Source organism: Dioscorea cayenensis, chromosome 7 (genome assembly GCF_009730915.1).
Source record: "Dioscorea cayenensis subsp. rotundata cultivar TDr96_F1 chromosome 7, TDr96_F1_v2_PseudoChromosome.rev07_lg8_w22 25.fasta, whole genome shotgun sequence".
NCBI classification, from domain to species: domain Eukaryota; kingdom Viridiplantae; phylum Streptophyta; class Magnoliopsida; order Dioscoreales; family Dioscoreaceae; genus Dioscorea; species Dioscorea cayenensis.
The window spans coordinates 11,974,769-11,994,575 of NC_052477.1; the positions used below are offsets into that span (position 1 = coordinate 11,974,769).

Here is a 19,807-nt window from a genome sequence, read left to right on the forward strand (position 1 = left end):
ATTTATCCCTTGGTGGCCGCCTAACTCTCATTAATTCTGTGCTTTCAACGGTTCCAGTTTATTGGATGTCGGTCTTCAAACTTCCCACTTGGGTAATCAAAGATATTGATCAAATTCGAAGAGATTTTCTATGGAAAGGTCCTGATCTGGGTTCCAAAGGAATCAGACTGGTTGCCTGGAATAGAATTACCAGACCCCGCGATATGGGGGGCTGGGGAATCCTCAACCTTCAGGAATTTAACAAAGCTTTACTTGGAAAGTGGTGGCGGAAATTGACTTGTAATCCAGACAGTGGTTGGGCTAAAATCATTCAATCCAATTACTCAATTAGAAGCCCAAACGGAATCTTATCCCATAATCCACCTAGAAATAAATCTTTCTTTTGGGCAGGAGTGAATTCCACTCTATTACCATTTCGTTCCTGCATAAACAAAATTATCAGAAATGGTTTAAACACATCTCTTTGGTCTGACCGTTGGCATGCTGGACAATTGCTTAAAGATCTTTGGCCAACACTTTTCGCTGATTGTACATCTCCTTGGATTAATATCAGACAATTCATCCAACATATTAATAATCCAGAGATTCTTTTTCGCTCTGCTTCCCCTGATATGTTGTCCTCTCTTCTAGAGATCATTCCTGATTGCTCCCATAACCAGGAAGATACCTACTCCTGGGCACTGGAAAAAAGTGGAAATTTCACAGTCAAATCCTTTTACAAATTCCTTATTGATGGTGGAATGCGTAGTCCGCATTACTCTCAATTCTGGAAAATCCGCTGCCCTAGCAAAATAACTCTTTTTTGCTGGCTAGCTGGGGAAGATAAAATACTGACTCTTACAAATCTTTTCAAGAAAGGGTGCATTATTCAAAACTCCACAGATACATGTGTTCTATGTCACAAAGCCTCTGAGAATCTTAACCATCTTTTCCTTGAATGTGATTTCTCCAGACGTATCTGGACTTTTTTCTCACAAATCCTTGGTTCCAATCTCTCTCACATTCAATTCCCCACACTTTTGGACTACTTGGATTCCATCCCTTATTCCTCAACACCGAACTCTCGGGATCTCATTTCCGATGCGATATTGTGGAATATATGGATTGAACGAAATAATCGTATTTTCCAATTGATCGCTTTCTACCGCTTTTACAATATTTTTTTATTAAAATTGCTAATTTGCTTCTTTCTTGGTTTTTCAACACTTTACGATAGACAACAGATCATCTTTTAATGAAGCTTCCCGTAAAAATTAAGCGCCTCTTAATTTCTTAAGCGCTAAAGTCTCAAATCAAGTCGAGATCCCGACTCCAATCTTGCGCAGAGTAGTTGCTTCTTTTTGTTGGTCCAGGCGAGCTCGAGGGACCGCATTTGTGTCTTCCGCCTTCCCGCTCTCTCTTCGTTTTTTTATTTTCTGCTGCTCTTAGTTCTTTTCCTCACTTCTGGTGAGAGGTTTTATCTTCTGTTCCCTGTTGCTCTTTCTATTCAATAAAGTTGTGGTTTATCCACATTTATTTCAAAAAAAAAAAAAAGAGCATGACTCCATTGACTAAAAGGTGTATACTTTAGTATAATTTTTTCCATAACTTTGCTCATATTCAAAATCACCAAAATGAAACTTCTACTATTATAGATGACATTGCTAATATATATTCTAATCAGCATGATTTTTGAAAAATATTTTACTGTTTTTTATTCTAAACTTTGGAGGTCTCCTATTCCACTTCTATTCTTGACCTCATTAATGGCCTTCTAAATGATCTTAATGTCCTTTCTACTAATGATACAATTCTTTTCACTAGGATAGTTTTCTAAACTATCAAGACCATGCCAAGAGCAAGAGTCCTAGTCCCAATGGTCTAAATGTTGAAGTTTACTTGCTTAATTGGTATGTTGTTTCTTTTTAATGCTTTTACTCATTTTTACATGACGCAACCCTTCCCGAATATTGGGTAAAAATTATGTTGCCTTGATTCCTAAAAATGATTCTCCTAATAGTATTTCTAATTTTTTTTACCTACATCTTTGTGCAATGTATTTTACAAAATTATTTTTAAAAATTCTTTTGAATCATCCAAAAAGGTTATTCACAAACCCATTAACCTTAAATAGAGTGGGTTCTTAGCTAGTAGATCTAGCTAAATTGCCATTCAATGGAATATGATGATGATGATTAAGGTGACATTGAAAAAAGCTTATGATGTTGTATTCTCCCTACTTTTGGAATAATGCAATTCAATGAGGTTTGGATTTCTTAGATTAGGGCTTGTATTACCACAATTAGTTTTTCCTTTTTGATAAATGGGCAACCTACGTGTTGGATAAATAGTTATCAAAGAGCCCCTTCATACTCTTATTGGTTTCCCAAAATCCAACTGTTCTTATGAACTATGATTTAAAGATGAAATTGGTGCTCGGCTTTGAAAAAAGGTTGACTAAAGACTTCAATCATCTAATGTTCGTAGATGACCTTAGGATTGTTTCCAAGGTAACTTTCAAATATTGTAAACTTTGTTTAAATATATATGTAGGGATCACACTAGTCAAATTCCCTAACCTCAACAATTAAACTATTCACTTGCCAATATGGCATAAAAGGATTGTTATAGCTCTCAAAACAATTTTAAACATGAAAATTGACAATTTTCCTTTTTAAGTACCCAGAAGTCTTGATTTCTCCTAAATGTCTTCCTCTTAACCAATGTTAATATTTAGTCAATAAAGTTGTTAATTGTATTAATTCTTGGAACCATTCTGCCATCTTGATAGCTGGTCATGCAGTCTTGATCAACAAGTCCTTGTCCTTAATTCCCCTTTATTTGCTTTCTTGTTCTACTATTCTAGACTCTTGGTTAGATAAGATTTCCAAACTTGGTTCACTTCCTATAGGGAAAAAGTAATAATAGTAGTGGCTTCTATTCTATGGATTGGGGCATTGATAGACTTGCAAAAGCCGAGGAATGTTTAGGCGTTCGAAACCTCAACCATATTAAGACAACTTTGATGTCCAAAATTTTTTTGCTTTTCTTAATTCAAAGGATAAACACTAGATCCACATTTTTAAATTGAAATATATAGGGTTTTTGATATTTGGAATTGTCCTAATTTGTTGAAATCCTCCTGGTTTTATAAAATTTTTTATAAAACTGTTGAGAAAATCATATCAAATTTGTGGATCACTAATTGTGGAATGATTCTTGGTGTTTTGGAACTCTCTTAGCTCTTAAACATACATGTATCAATATGTAGTTGTCACTGGAGTCTCTATGCATTTATGATTTTTGTTTGTAGAGATTCTCTTAATTGTGATGATTTAAAAGTTTTTCTTGGTAATAAACTGGATTGGAATGGATTATCTAAACTATTAATTGATAATGATGGTCCTAATCATTAGGTATGGCTACCTACAAGCTCTATAGCAAAAATCACAAATTTGACATATAAAAACTCAAACCAAGGTAATATCTCTTCTTAAATACATACTAAAATGGCTGGCATGTCATTTGGAGACTATAGGTAGCGCCTCAGGATAAACTATTCATTTGGAGATTTTACATGGTTGAACATCCACTTATGCATACATCTATAGTCTAAACATTGAACCACTGATGCTACACTACAACAAAAAACGCAATTTACGACACATTTTTGCGACACAAAAGATTAAAAATGTGTCGCAAATCATAATTTGCAACAAAATCTGCGACACAATAAAACGTGTCGCATTTCAGATGTCGCAAATATTTGCGACACTTTTGAAGAATGTGTCACGGAATTTGCGACACAAAATGAAAACATTGCAAATTTCATCGTAATTCATGGATCTTCCGAATCAATATTTGACATTCAATTTGCAACGATATGCGACAATTTATTGCGACACAATTTTTGTCGCAATAAATGTTGCAACTATTTGAAACTTTTTGCAATATTCTTTGCGATTTATTTTAGTTGTCGCAAAACTTTACTCGTCGCAAATTGTGTTGCAAATATTGAATCTTTTTGCAACAAATTTTGTCTCATTTTGTTTGTCGCAAAACTTTATGTCGCAAATTGTGTTGCAAATGTGTGCGATATTTTGCAACAAAATTTGAGACACATTTCGATTATTGCAAATTGTGTCGCACCTCGGTGAGATATTATGCGACACAATTTTATTGTCGCAAATTAATTATTCATAACCATGATTATTTATAATAATTTTTTAATTATTTTCACAAACCTGTTTTAAAACCTAATTTACAATCCTGAATAATAACATTTATAATATTTTTCAAAATAAACATTCTGATCGATAAATATCTAGAATAACAATTCATTATAAATTATAATACTTCAAACATCTAATACAACAAACAAATACAAAATGTAATAGTCGAAGTATCTAATGTAATAATAGATTGTTGAATTCTCAAAGAAGACTGCTTCAATTGCGAATGAGAATAATTAGAAACCATCTCCTCAACAAGGTTTCTCATGCCATAACATCGATTTTTTGCAACCCCGAATATGTCCCACCATAGTTTATCATCATCAATTTGTACCCCCTGCCCTTCTCGAACCAATACATCTTGGCAAGCTTTGACAAATTTCTCCTACATAATATAAAGTTAATCATTATTTATATGTTATTATAAACAAATGAGTTCTCACAGAAGAACACGAAACTTAATAGCTTATACTTACTGAAAGACAATCTTGGATCGTCAACTGCTCACGTGGTACATATCTAAAGAGCTACAATAAACGATCAATGTATACGACCTTCCGCCACACCTAATGAAGATAAAAACATGTGGGAAAGTTTTTTATTCACAAGAGTCCTCACGCAAGTTCAGGCAAATTCAGATGATAATAGAAAAGGAGTACCTCTCCATCTACCAATAGCTACAAAAGCAAATATTGCGCCTTGAGACCCAAAGTGGGATGTAGAACATATATTGCCTATGAACAACATTTGAATAGTTAAAAACTGAAAGTACGATGCACAAATATAAACTTGTAGAACGATATTCGAGTTGGATAAATATTGGATACATACATGCGATTACTGCTGGTGTTTATGACCAAGTATCCGTTTCTAACCGCTTCATCCATCCAAGATCCGGGTTCGTACAACTCATCATATAAGTTATAAAGTATCAACTATACACAAACAAACTTGAATCAAGGTGGGAACATGATAGCACACATAAGAAAAGATATGTATACAGTGAAAGCCCACTTGACACTCTAATTTTGGTTTTTGCCATAAGTTGACTAGAAATACTTACACTTGCAAAGATACAGCAGAGTGAAGATAGACAATTGTGTAAGGCTTCTGAATCAAGGGTTCAAATTCCTACAAATGAGAATTAGGATCTGTCAGAGCCATAAAGGTGTGATGACGCAAATAACAAGTTGAGAAGCACTCCAAGATAAACATAGTTGTGGCATTACAAAGCGCCTAAGATCCTCATCAGAATATAGATACCCAACAAAAATACAAATAATATGTTAGTTCCTATGCATTCATCACAATGAACATTCCTTTGAATCTTTTGTGACTTCCTCTCAAACACTGTCAACAGTGTCATGCCACTATTCTCGCTCCATAATGCTCGAACTCAGGACATAAGCTTAAAAAATTGCCAGAAATAGCATGATTCAAGCAATGAACCATGCAACAATGGCAGACAATAATTATACTTCATATGAGCATTTGCATTGTATGAGGAAAACTGATCAACTATGTATTACAAGGCCAAAGGAGAACAAATATATACTGTGTAATTCAATAGCGGCATGGTGGACTGATTACTACAAGATAACCCTTATCACAAAGGGAACTGTCCAATTAAGAACACAACATAATCGACTAGATCACACGTACCTTCACCACATAAAGAATGAAGCGCTCCAAATCCATATATATAGCGAAGAAGAAAATGAGCTCCAACAACAACCATCACCGGACGACCTTCACTATCTACACCACCCCGATAACTAAAATTGACAGTTTGAAGATAGCATGCATGGAACATATCAGTTTAACCCAAAATATCACAGTAATAACCTTAATTAATTCATGATGTTAACACAAAAACAAGCCCCTTACACAATTTTTCATTTCCGCAATCTCGGGAAAGATTTAGAGAATTCGCTTTGGCGAGATATCGAGAATGAAGTGAATACTCCTCGGCGATGGAAGCGGAGGACTACCAAGATCCCCAAATCCTAGCAGCTTAGCACAATTAAAACCACATTTTGCTTGAGTAGCCTTCTCCCATTGCTCTTTGCGCTGTTGATCAGGGTCCTTAATCAATGACATGAAAGCGGATCAAGTATGCATCCAATTGAAAAGATTTTTTTCACGAAATAGTAAATAAATTTTTCACTTAGATAACCACCATAGGCATTGCAATTAATGTTGTTCTTTAACAATTTATATGTATCTAGAGACTATTAAGTTATATGCACAAATTAACAATCCTTGTTCTTCGCTTTTGAGTGCACGATGCATACTGACTCATTTTGCATCTCGAGTACATCAAACCTAGAAAGCAAATAGTGCTTCTTCGTGTCCCAAGAGAAACAAAGAATGGCATGTGAGATTTGTTTGGAATGGAGGAAGTTGGGGGTTTGAATCACAACAATGGCGGTTGTTTGTTTTAGACAACAAGTTAGAAGAAGGGGATGCATGTGTTTTTGAGCCCGATTGCTTCACAAAGTGAGGTTGTAATGCATGTGCATATCTTTCGAGTTGTGGTAAAAGTGACAACTCTCGTGAAGGAGGAAACTTAGTTTGTCACTGAAGTAGGTGCGAGGAAAGAATTAAGTTGAAAATTTTTGTTTTATTTTTGATGTGGAGAATAGTTGAATTATATATGTATGCTTGTTTAGAAGGTTTCTTGTATGTTTCCAATTAATCTTTAAATGTTGCTAACTAGTATATATATATATATATATATATGCAGATGCATTTCTTATAATTAAGATGACTAACTAATTAAATAATTAATGTGTGAAGGAATTATAATACATGCACGGTATTAATTAATACTTAATTTCCTCCATCTTAACTTTCAGTGCAATCTCTGAGTACAATTACTTCATGTATAATTCCAAGCAAGTATGGACAATGTAATATATATATAAACTAATTACAAATCTTTTGATCCATAGGAAGACATGGTTAGCATTCAAACTTATTATTAAATAAAATAACGTTCTTGGTTCATGAATTCAATAAAGCTAATCAGTTCCTCATTCAACTTATATAAAATAAATGAATAAATAAATCATCAGGTAACGCTCTTTCCGTCTTATAATAGAGAGCGGCATCAAATAAAATAATCATGATCATTAATCTGGTAAAGATGGAGGCCAAACTAATTTGATCAAATTAATATCTTAAAAACGAAAATAATATTATGGATGAGTCTCTATATTTGGTTTTTCAAATAATAATTAGTAAATTAAACAAAGATATTAATTAATAAAGTGTAGTTTTTCAACAAGAATATCACTATTAATTACTTCTCCAGTCATTTGTCAAAATATGGGTCTCCCCCTTTTATAGTTGCTTGAAGCTATATATGATCTATCATGCCCTTTCTTGTGCTTAATAATTAATTATGCAGAGCCTTATAACATCAACTTAATTTTCATAAGAGAAATAAATAATTATAATAAACTTGTGGAAGTTTTAATAAGATGTATTATTTATTTATATATTCATTTATTTTTAAATTGGAAGAAGGTGCACTAATTCATGTATATATACATATATATATATATATATATATATATATGACTTTTCTCTAGAATAAATGCATGACAAAATCAAGGAGTTTTCTTACCCATGCACCTCATGGCACGCTCATTACATATGCATTAATTGCATTAATTCTACGTTACATTGTACTACGTCCGTTGTATATGTGATGCTTGAAATGAACGTCAAATTTTCATGTATGTCTAAGTCTGCTGAATATATATATATATATATATATCTTTCAAGTCTTGGATTCAGATGGCATTGGTGGTATAGTCTTATATGCTTGAGTGGGAACAAACAATCCACAACATAGAGAATGCTCCCTTCCTTTAACTCATATGTTATTTGAGCAACATGGCAAACAATCAACGAGCATCGAGCGTACCCTCCCTTTAATCGGATCTCTCCCCATGTGACATTTTAATTAAGAATTTAAGGTTTTTAAAAACAATACCCGTTTATAGATCTGCATGTCGGATGAAGTGGATGTCTGAGAAAACAATAAGCGATGATCTTATCTTTCTGTTTCTCCAAAAAAATCTTACGCAGGTCCACGACGAATTACAAAAGTAAAAGCGAAATTAGGCCAAAAAAATGTTGGTATGAAACAAGATAGACACACTCAAATGTAGTCAAAAATTGCATAGTAAGATCAAGAATCAAATTATATACAATCAGATAGAATGCAATATTAATGCTAAAAATTAGGATCAGCAAACCCTCAAGAAAAATAAAAGAGAAATTCTAAGTTACTCACTTATTACTACATGTGCTGCTGGTTCACGGGGATAATTTTGGATTCTGTATATATATGCAGCCCATCGCATTGCTGTATCCATAAAATGACAGTATGATCAGCAACAAACGTACCCATATAGTGAGATCAATATCAAGGACTAAAAAGTCGGGAAGAAGTCAAGTATCCTTGGAATCCAATTTGCCCACCTCGAATTCCATTCTCGATGAGAAGCTCCGAGCGAGGCCGATAACACCGATCGAGAGCATTTTTCGTGCAGTATGATACTTTCTGCATATTTGGGACCCACGAGTATGTATAATCCTTACGCATGATGGCTATATCAGGGTTACCAGTAAAACATCCATAAAAGAAATGTTTATAAATGAGAAAATAGAGATCGCAAAGGTGAAAATATATTGTCAGACAAGAAAATCTACCGAGTCAAATAAGATGTTTTCCAGCTCTTGCAAATGTAATATCAGTACAGGGGATAACAATTTAAGCTTAGCCTACAGCATAATTTAATTCTTTTACAGCAATGCTTAGAAAGTGAAAATTAATTGCCTACCTAGCTGGAAGATCATATGCATTGGTCATTTTTGCCATGCCGATTACTGCAACCACCACGGGAACAAATAGCAAGGCACGGAATCACCATCTAAAGCTATTTAGCTGTAGTTCATAAAATAAACAAATCCTTGAGCCCCATCAAGCTTACCAGCAGTAGCACATTCCTCGAGAAGACACGGTCCGGCGGCATGCAACCAAGAGGGTGGCTGTGAGCTTCATCAAACTCTACTAACCAATTGGAAAGGGGAATCACTAATAGATAATCAATTGGGAATGCAAAATGTTCCATAATGCCACAATATTCAAAGATGCATTGCATAAATTCATAAACGATGGGTCGGAACCGATTATATTTTGCAACACATAGGGTGGGAATTACAATAAACTTCCTAGATTTCCATTTGAAAGGCTGCTAAGGAATACATAGGTGGGAATCACTTAGACTGCTAGCATGGATATTTCCACTTAGATTTTAAAAGAAACAGGGCCCGGTGAATATTTCCTTTCTTTCTATCTTGCCACGTTGACTCACTAATCATAGCCATGCATTTCCACATACATGGTTATTAAGTCTTTAGAGTGGTTTAAATTAGATAGCTTGGAGCAACAACCTTCACCCCATTCATATATAAACCACCTTTCTTCACAACTTTGATCTTACTTTCATCCATCTCAAGCATCAAACATGAAGGTATAGTAATAATATATACGTATATATAGATATATATGTTTTTAATTAATCAAGATTTTTTATTTATCTTTGTTTAGAATTGATAAACATGAATTGAATTGCAGCAAAAGATAGTGATCAAGGTGCATATGAATTGTGAGAAATGCAAAATCAAAGCAATGAAAATAGTTGCAGCCACTGAAGGCATTGATTCATGTTCTTGTTTCTGATCATAAGTTCATTCATTTTGTTTACATTCAAATTTGGTGACAAAAAAAATCCTAGGTGTCAAGTCTGTTAGTGTCGAAGGGAAGGACAATGATCAATTGGTGGTGACTGGAGATTGTGTTGATTCGATAAGGTTGACGAGCAAATTAGGGAAAAAAAGTCGGACGTGCAGTGTTTGTCAATGTCAATGAAGTGAAGAAGCCCGAGGGAAAAAGGCGATAGAGATGGCAAAAGCACTGAAAAAGTGGCGATAGTACACGACAAATTGAAGGTTGTTTCTCGGGTTGAGAATCCGGCAAAGTGGTACAGATGGTTGTCCACTGCGCAGTGAGTACACGAAACTAAAGGTTGACAATCATGACAGTTGTCACTGTTAGTTTGCCCGCTGCTGGTCTTTGTCTATGAAAAGAGTCCACCACTACGAATGTGAATTGAATGCCGATCCTTGCTCAATCACATGTCACGATAATTCAAGAATTTTGATTGTCAAACAAGTATCACTTAATGTAATGCAGTGTTTTTGAACTTGAGTTATGTGTAATTGTGGACTCCTTATTTCTCACCCGACCTTTAATTAGGGTTAGACCGGTTAAAATAAATGGATCACAAATCAAATTTAATTTTTTATGACTTCAAGAGATTATGGGTTCATGACTTCCATTAGGGGCAAGCCCTTAATGTTAATTACCACGGACATTATCGCGAGAACCTCCGATTAAAGAAATAAGTGTGAAAAAGGAAACAATTTGTGACAATTAATTTCATTCATTCAATAAATATGAATTCATAGATTTCATTGAAAAATACAAGAAATTTGAAATCATCTTGATTTATGAACTTATGTCAGAGCTTGTGTGCGAGACATTTTTACATTTTGACTTTTGATTTGTATTTTTACGTTACGGATTCTTTATGTTGATGAATCATGAACTTGATTTTGACTTTCCATAAGCTTCGGCTTTTTATGCTTGTGAAACTTTCTTCGAGTCTTGACACAGTGAAACTCTTTAGGTCCTTGACTTATGATGTCTTGAGGCTGCTGAGTTTAATTGTCGATTTGTATTTTTGACTTTTTGAACTCTTTGGGTCTTTGACTCGATGTCTTGAGACCAGCTGGGTTGATTATCGATTTGTATTTTGACTTGTGAACTCTTTGGGTCTTTGACTCGATGTCTTGAGACCATTGGGTTCGATTGTCGATCTATATTTTGACTTGTGAACTCTTTAAGCCTTTGACTTATGATGTCTTGAGACCACTGAGTCCAATTGTCGATTTATATTTTGACTTGTGAACTCTTTGGGCCTTTGACTTATGATGTCTTGAGACTGTTGAGTTTAATTGTCGATTTGTATTTTGACTTTTGAACTCTTTGGGTCTTTGACTTCGATGTCTTGAGACCACCTGGGTTCGATGTCGATTTGTATTTTGACTTGTGAACTCTTTGGGTCTTTGACTTCTGATGTCTTGAGACCATTGGGTTCAATTGTCGATCTATATTTTGACTTGTGAACTCTTTAAGCCTTTGACTTATGATGTCTTGAGACCACTGAGTCCAATTGTCGATTTATATTTTTGACTTGTGAACTCTTTGGGCGCTTTGACTTATGATGTCTTGAGGCCATCGGGATTCGATTGTCGATTTGTATTTTTAAGTCTTGACTCTTTTTATATTTTGAGTATTGACTTTGGTTGCTTTTGGTTTTGCTTTTATATATCCATATATATTTTTTTATTTGATCATCATATATATTTGAACATAACTGCTGCATGTGCCACATTATATGCCATCTTCATATATATATGTCTTGAAATTGAACATATTTAATATTTTGGCCTTACCTCAAAATGAATATTCTCACTTGGGATGTATATATATATATATTGAAAGTATGAATATATATATATATATATATATATATATATTGGGATGTATATATATATATAAATAAATAAATTCATGCTTGTCATATTCATCCTCATGTGCATGGTGGGACCGGCCTTTTACGTTGTTCATGTATATATATATATATATGTTTTATGAGTTATGCATCCATGCTATTACATGCATCTCATCTTCTCCTTCATATTTATCTATTTCCATGTGCATCTCCATAGTGGGACCATACTTTCTTTGTTTTATATTCTTTTTAATATGAGTTATACGGGTAAGAATGCTTGCATTTGACCACTTTTATATGTCATTTTTTTTTATTTAATTAAGAGAAAACATGGACATAAGTCATAGCTTGGCTTTCATTGCATCATAGGAGGGCCCGCTTGATAAAAGTTTATGAGTCTTACATCCTCTTTGCAAAAGCTTCACGCACCTGGGTAGGGGCCCACTTTCCTTAAATAATGTCTGATATTGATACATATACGTTGTTGATCTATATTCTTTTTATGAGTATAATAAGAAACCATGATATTGTTGGGCCTTGTTTCAAATTGGAGGTCATACTTTCAATACTTTGTTGATCGTATATATAGCTAGTGCCATGCAAAGGTGGCGACACATAGATGACCATGGCAACGATGTTCACGTGAATTATGGTCGTCATGTCATGCATGGAGCTTCACTTAAACTAGTCTTCAGTCAATGTTCCAACTTTCCTTCAATCAACACGCTAACATAAATCCCTTCTATGAAATGTCTGGTTGCAAGAAACCAGCATTGAAGAGACTTTATTCAAATATATATTTCAACATACATATATACGCATCCTCCACTAATATTTATATAGTTCCATTGCAAACAATAAGCAGTCAGTGCATGCATAGTGCTTCTCATTTTCTCATTTATTTGTGTACATGTGTCTCTTTCATGGTGGGCCTTGCTTTTTTTTTTTTTAATTTGAATCCATGGATATTTTGATTGTGAGAGAGACGGCCACTAAAGTGTTTGTATGGTTGGGTATGTACATACTTGCATGCATGCATGTAATCACAATTATTTATTTTTTTTATTTTTACCAAATCAGAGGTATGCTTCTTCATGATATATATAGTAAGGCCATGAAATATTGCATTGAAGAAGAGCATCTTAATGGCAAAGACCAAGCCAACATTCATGGTATCACTTGGGCTGGGAGACATCCATGAATGTTATGAAATACATTCTCTCATTATTTACTTCCTCCCACAGTGTCCGGATACACTCGTCACTTTGCTCAAACCTGTGCAGGGATTTGCAATAGAGGAATCTCAGGTCTTTGGCAACCTTATGCAATGCTTCCTCCTTTACTGCAACGACCACTATCACCATCGTCGTTGCTATGAACTCCGTCACTTTCGAGTTGTAAACCCTCACGTGAGGGCTTCCTTTTAGTCCACCAGGTTCGGCAAGCCAAGAGTCTTTAATTTGGTATGAGTGTTGACATAAGACGCCGCTAAGGCAGCAATCTCCACTGACGGCCGAAGCAATATATAGTCTGATGGAGCTCGAGCAGTCTCAAAGTGTGGGTTGAGCAAGCAAAGCCCGGTTTGAGTCCATCTCCGGTTTATCCTTCATCGCAGCCTTAATTAGTCCACTTATAGAGAACTCCGATGACCACGGGTTGCATTAGCTATCTCCTCCGCCTGATCGTCTTCAGGGCAATGGATCCATGGGTCGTCTTCCTTCCGTCAGACACCTTCGCAGTTTGGAGGATCGGAGGATATGGAAGGGAGCACCTCCGTCTTCTATTGTCTTCTTTAAAAATAGCTCGTCTTTTCCTTCCGTCTTCTCTCTTCTTTTCTTCTTTCTCTTTGATGGAGAAATGTCATTTACTTCTATCTCCGGTGGCTTCGATATTCTCTCAAAGGCAGCAGAGAGCTTCCTTCCTCCATCTCACAGAGACGCGACGGTGGCAGCATGTGGCGATGGTGACATCAGATACGGCAACGGCAGCGGCAGCGGCAACAGGCAGCGACCTCTTCTTGTTCTTCTTCTTCGCGAGTTTTCTTCGTCTTGAATGTCTTCGCTGATCGGAGATCGGGAGTTTGACGTCGAGGGTTTAGGAGCTCGGGTGAAGAACAAGAACGAGGTCATCAGAGAAATTATTTTTTTAGCCTGGCTCGTCCATCTCAGGCAGTGGCAATAACGACAGCAATGGCAACCTTCTTTGGTGACTATGACAAGCGACAGGCCACAACAGCGATGATAATGACAGAAACAATGACTGTAGACGATGGCAAAGACAGCAGCAATGGCACCGGCACCAGCAACATTGGCAGAGAGAGATAAGGAGGACCTTCTTCTTCTCCTTTTTCTTCCCCTTTCTTTCAGTCTTTCTTTCTCTCCTCCACTGAAGCTTTTTTCATTCGGCCCCTCTTCTCCTTTATTATCACCGTCTCTTCCCTGTCGGTCCCTGTCTTCTCCCCATCTTCGAGCCACTCCTTCTTCTTTTTCGTCTTCCTGTTCTCCTCTTATAAAACCTCGCATTAACCGCTGGTCTTCAAATGAGGTTGTTCGTGGGCGGTTGCGGTGTAATGGGAAGTTACGTTGATCGTGAGATGACCACGATGACACGAGCAAACATTATATATATGTATATATATGATTTCAAACTTTATTATATATATTTATTATCTTCGTTTGATTTGATATTATTATCATTAAATAATATGTGTATATATTTATTTAATTTTAATTTTTTTTAATTATTATTATTTTTTTTAATTTTATATTTATTATACATTCCATTATATTATATTATACATAATATTATATTATTCTTATTCTTATTTTTTTACCTATATATTTTTTATCATATTTACTATTATTATTATTATTATTATTATTATTTTTATCATTATTATTATTATCATCGAATTTGATTTATATATTTTAATTATATATAGATATATATATATATGTGGGTCATCAGATTTTATTTATATCCATTTTTTTAATTTATCTTATTATGTATATATATATATTTATCCGATTTGATTTATTTAATCTATTTTATTATTATTTTTTTATTAGATATTTTTATCTTATTTTTATCTATATTATTTAAATTTATTTATTTATTTATTTATTATTATTATTATTTTCTTCTTCTAATCTTATTTGATTGCCTCTTATTCGATTTAATTAATTAATTATTTTATTTTATTTTATTTATTTATTATGTATATATATATATATATATATATATTTGCTTCGTGATTTGTATTCGCGGTTGATCTTGGTATTGTGGTCGCATGAAGATCGCTGCTATAGGCTAGTCTTGAAATTTGGACTACCTCGAGATCGGTGCACTTAGGTGGAAATTTGAGTACTTTATTATATTGCCTCGAGATCTGTACTCTCAACAGATCTTGATATTTGGATATTTTGTATATTTTGGATCGCCTTGAGATCTATGCTCTTGGTCGATCCCGATTATTTGAATATTTTTTTAGATTACCTTGAGATCCGTGCTCTCGGCAAATCTTGATATTTTTGAGTATTTTTGGATCGCCTCGAGATCGGGTGCTCTTGGCTTATCCGGAGATTTGAATATTTAGATCGTCTCGAGATCGGTGCTCTCAGCTGATCTTGATATATTTTGATATTTAAGTATTTTGGATCGCCTCGAGATCGGTGCTCTTGGCTGATCTTGGAATTTGTAATATTTAGATCACCTCAAGATATGTATTCTTGGGTGATCTTGAATATATCCAAATATTATGAAATTTATTTATTTTATCCACATGTCCTAATTTGATTATGATTGGGTCACATGTGGTTTTAAAATTTTAATTTGATTTGAATTATGACATTCAAAAATTTTATATAAACAAATGCCCCCTTCATACTTCTCTCACGAAGAAATTTTAGTGAGATTGAGTGAGAGAAGTAGGAACTCCAAACCCTCTGTGTTGTCATGGCCAACAATTCGCAGAAGGAGCCTTTTTGGGATATTAGCCAAAGTTGTAATGAGTCCCCACATGGTCAAATTTTTACTCGACATAACCCTACTTTTGGTGTGGGATCTGAGCCAATCGTGAATTATAAGGGAGAAGAATATTCAGAGTGGGTGATGCGCCCTGCGGCTCGTTCTGTCACTGCAAGACTTACTCCGCACCGCTACTATGAAGATAGTAGAATTGATGCAATTTACTTAAAGCCCGAAGGTAGTGCACAAGATTCGAATGTTTTCCAACCTCTTGGATATAAAATCATCAATCACCATCTAGGGTGGAAGGGTAAAAATCCCATTAGAAGTGAGTTGATTGATTCTCAAGATTATGCTAATTGGGCCAAGGATATTATTCATGATTATCGCACTGAGTTATCTCATGGAGAAATAGTGGGAGGAATTGTTTCTTCAATCGGACATTATGATATAGATCTTAATTTCTATAAATCATTAATAGAATTGTGGTGTCCAGAAACCAACACTTTTCACTTCCTCCACGGAGAGGTAGGAATCTCTTTGTGGGATATCAAGCAGCTTGGAGGACTTCCTATTTGTGGGGATATGTATGATGAATTCCTCCCCACTAATGACATACTTCGTCAGAGAGAAATTTCTGACTTTTCCGTTTTGCGTGGTATCTTTGATATCTATCAATGGCTTGCCAGACAAGATTTTTCTCAACAAGACAAAGGTGTGTCGTTTGATAATTGGATAAATTTTTTTAGAAAGAGAACACAGTTCGAGTCAAAGTCTGACCTTCCTCCAAAACCCTCCCAATATGTTGACTTAGCGGCTTTTGTAGCCCTTTGGATCTGTTGTTTTATCATGCCAAGAGGGCGTAATATGATCAGGCCAACAGTTTTCATGATGGCTTCTGACATTGTATATGGAAAGAAGGTTGCTTTCGCTCCCGCAGTGTTAGCACGCTTATTTGTGGGGTTGAATGCTATGGTTAATAATAAGAAAGGTCCTGGATATTCCACGACAATTTTTCCTTCTCACTTTCTATATGCATGGACCGGATGTCATTTCCCTAGAATATATCTTCGAAGGAGGATTCATGCTGACACACTTACTATTCCAGGACTTTCGGAGATACCAAAGATGTTATATTATATGAATGCTTCTCCAACGCCGTTTGATTGTCCTTTGAATGTGAGAAAATTTATCAGACGTGAAGAAAATTTTATATGGTGTCCGTTTCTGTTTTGCCAACATAATGGTGAGAGAATACGAGACTCTAGGTATTCTTCAGGGCCAGAAGCTATAGACTCTTCTACCTTAGAGTACGTGATTTGTCTTCGTTGTGGAGTTCTTCCATTGCGTTGTGCTTAGGATATTTATGCAGAACCTTACAATCCTCATCGATTTGGGCGTCAATTTGGTTACGACCAATATTTTCCAAGATATGTTAATATCCCTAGAAAGCCTCCCTCCCTTGGGATTCTTGCGGGCTACTGGTTTCATTTCTCTCGCCAAGGGACTTCGAGTTTATTTTTATATTCCTGAGTATACATGAGTGGTAAACTCTTGTTGATCTATGGACGAGTGGTTCAAGGATGTCGAGCCTTTTTTCAATCAAAGCATTACATTCTTAACTCAAGGAGAGCCTACCACAAGTAAAGAGCGAGGTCGGGTCTTCAAGAAGACCACAATTCGCCGATGAGGGTATTTTTCATTAGTCTTTCTAACCCCATGCCCAAGCGAAGTTATTCCACTGTCGATCCACCCGCTTTGGTAAAACGTCAACGAACTCAAGGTATGTTAATCTACACAATACCTTTTTACTGATGGCATATATTTCTTTTAGTTTTGTGATTATATCTATATATATATATATAATTATATTCTTCTTTACATGTGCCTGCACATGAGCCTCTGCTTTTTTTATATTCATATATATATATATATATATATATCTAATCCCTCCATTTTGTTATAATGTAAGTGTGTGTATATATAATGTATATATATATATCATTAGTACGGCTGCTGCTTCTTTGTTCGCCACTTTTTGACCAGCACGTGAGCTTCCGTCTCATTCATTCGCCGTTTTTTTTATCTAGGCCCTCCACTTTTGTTATATTCATTTGCCAGTTTTTTTTTTAGGCCCTCCATTTTTGTTATATATATATATATATTATGTATACATATATATCGTCAGCATGTTGCTGCTTCTTCATTCGTCACTTTGTGCCGGTTTTTCATCTTCATTTTCATCATCTTTTTATTATTATTTTTTTATTTATATTCCCATCTCCTCATATATATATATATATATTTTGTACGCCGCTTTTTTCCTCCGCCCATTTGTTCGCCCCCTTGGGCATATATATATACTTCACCACTTTTTTTAGTAGGTACACAAATTGACGATACGCCCTCGGAAAATATTATACTCACCCAAGATGAGGAAATCATTCCTGATCAACCACACGGTATGATCAATTTGTTATCATTCATTTTTTTTTTTTTTTAATAATAATTTTATATTTTGCCCTTATTTGCATTTGACCGTGTGTTAGGTGATATCCCAACTGTCTTAGAGACTGAACCACAACATCATTCGCCGTTGGTCCCAGAAGGTATTCTTTTGTTTATTTGTTCACCTATTCATGCCATGTGGAATTAACATGTCTTTTGAACTTTAGGTGTTCGAGATGATGAAAGTACGCCATCCTTGGGACGAACTACTTCTGAAGAATTTATCAAAGATTCTCCTCTTTCCACGGAAGAATTGAAGGATGATGACACAAATATTGAAGTTGTATCATCATTAAAAACAAATTGAAGGTAATTTCATTCCAACATTTTTATTTTTTTATTTTTTTATTATTTTTTTATTTTTTTATTTTTTTGACATTATATTTTTTTTTAGCCCTTCAAGAAAATGACAACTTTTCATTTTTAGGACAACATGTAGAAGAATTAGAGCATACCACTGCCAACATTGATGCTAGTGCGGGCCTGTCTACTTCAATTCCCCAAGGTAAAATATTTTTCATTATTTTTTTTTTATTTACTAATTTATCATTATTTACCATCTTTTCTCTCCGTAGATTTGAAGAATATTGTATTATTCCTACGGGACGAGATGGTCGAAAGTATTAATTCTCTTGATCAATACAACTACCAAAATATTATTGATGAGGTGAAGGCATCAAGTACAACTCTTATGTCCTTCGGCATTGACATGAACAATCTTGAACGTGCTCTAGGAAAAGTGTCTCAATGTGCATTACTTGTTAAAGAGATTTCAGAAAAGCCCAGTGTCCAAGCTCATGTACAGAAGCAACAAGCCAAAGATCGTGTGCTCAATACAACATTAGAGCTCGAAAATCTTAACGAGCATAAAGCGAATTTGATCAATGATACAAATATGAAGAAGGATGAACTTCAGAAGCTTGAAGCAGAACTCTACCAACTTCAGAATAGGGTTCGTGAGATTTCAGACAAGATAAAAATCTTGCGTGAAGAAATAACAACTTCTGAACAATCCTTGGAAATTTCTGCCCTCACACAAGCCAACTTGCAAACTACACTGGATGAGAGTAGAACACAACTTGCTGAAGCTCAAGGAAGTGACTCGGATGATAGCCATATTGCTCTCTTCACATCATTGCTTGGTAGACTAGAGAAAGCAAAGGAGTCTTGTGCTCAAATTTTCAAATATTGAAGAACTCTACCCTTCGTTTATTTGTTTAGCTAGTTTGCTTTATGATTAGTTTTGAGTTTATATTTGCTTTAGTAGTTGGTTTTGAGACATTTGCTATGAACATGATTTTTTTTTTTTTTTTATCATGATTTAATTTCTTTCCATTTCTTATTATGGTTTGCCAATTGGCTTTGAAGAGTATTCATTTGATGATGAAATCATAACAATGTGATTACATTACTCCCCTTTTTTTATTGAATCAAGAAAGTAATTGAGATTTAATGTCTTGATTCATG

At 34.9% G+C, this 19,807-nt stretch overlaps 1 pseudogene; it reads right to left on the minus strand.

Annotated features, from left to right (window-relative positions):
• Window positions 1-319: 319 nt before the first annotated feature.
• Window positions 320-9,358, minus strand: LOC120265081 (annotated as a pseudogene).
• Window positions 9,359-19,807: the final 10,449 nt, after the last annotated feature.